The sequence below is a fragment of the Epinephelus fuscoguttatus genome, linkage group LG14 (assembly GCF_011397635.1).
Source record: "Epinephelus fuscoguttatus linkage group LG14, E.fuscoguttatus.final_Chr_v1".
Classification (NCBI taxonomy): Eukaryota; Metazoa; Chordata; class Actinopteri; order Perciformes; family Serranidae; genus Epinephelus; species Epinephelus fuscoguttatus.
The window spans coordinates 41,461,857-41,463,063 of NC_064765.1; the positions used below are offsets into that span (position 1 = coordinate 41,461,857).

Sequence of the window (1,207 nt, forward strand, 5' to 3'; positions counted from 1 at the left end):
GTACTGTACATGTATCACCACAGTTTAGCTGTGTATATCACACAGTCTAATGGCAGCTGGCAGGAAGGACCTCCTACAGCGTTCAGTCCTGCAATTTGGTTCTATCAACCTGTGGCTTAAGGTTCTCTGCCAAACCACCTCAAGAATGGATGTGTTGGTCATTATATATTTCATATATATGATATTGATTAACTGAAAAACTTACTGGATGAAAATAATGAAATAATGTATTACAACTGACTCCGATTACGTTAGCTGATACAGTTTATCAGCAAAGTCTGAAGGTGATGCATGTCTTCCACATCAATGGATAAAAGTGACATTGCGACATTTTTGTACCTTTGGTATCTTGGTATTGATATCTAATCTAAACACTAGCAATGATCTGTATTTCCACATGTAGAGGTTAGCCTACACAACTCTATGATGAAAGAAACATTGAGAAGACGAACTTAATAATTAATGGCATTTCAGTGTCATCAATTATTGCCAATTTGTTGATGCAGAATGAAAGACAGATTGCTTAACATAATGTCCTATTTGTCCTTAGCGGTGTTAACAGTATAAGATAGGCTATACACCCTTAACAGTGGGAAGCCATATTAAATTGACAGATTTTTAGCTAGTAGTTTGGTGTGAGAGTAACGTTAACACTAGCATTGCCTAATCAGTAACTTTAGCGTTAATCCCAGTAACGTAACGTTAGCTGGTTTTCTAACGCTGTCTTTAGTATAATGTGTACTAAAATATCGCTTACTAGTGATGTTACGTGGTGTGCCGATGCTTCGAAGCGTGTGTCAAGTAATATAGGAAACTACTACTACTACTACTACTACTACTACTACTTCTTCTTCTTCTTCTTCTTCTTCTTCTTCTTCTTCTTCTTCTTCTGTTTTAATGGCGGGCTACAAACCAACGTTAAAGGTGCATGCCGCCACCTACTGTATCAGAGTGTGTAACATCATGATTTTATACTGTGTTCATTTCATAGATTAAAAAAAATCAAGACATCAATAATAAATACTTATATATATATAAATACTAGTATATATAAATACTTATATTCTGGACATTAATCCTGTTTCATATATGTACTTAAGAACTGCCCTTTGAACCTGAGCCTGTTTCTCTCCTAGCTCTAGGAGCCCTTTGATGCTCCATTCCTTGCCCATTTTGACCACACCATCCTTCAACCTTTTCCTTTCTG

At 36.3% G+C, this 1,207-nt stretch overlaps 1 protein-coding gene across 1 annotated transcript in view; it reads right to left on the reverse strand.

Annotated features, from left to right (window-relative positions):
- The window catches only part of ldah (lipid droplet associated hydrolase), a 42,892-nt gene extending 42,008 nt beyond the window's left edge, over positions 1–884 (reverse strand). The window contains exon 1 of the mRNA XM_049596319.1: positions 758–884. The gene's annotated coding sequence lies outside the window, so the exon portion shown is untranslated. The remainder of the gene's footprint in view (positions 1–757) is intronic.
- Positions 885–1,207: the final 323 nt, after the last annotated feature.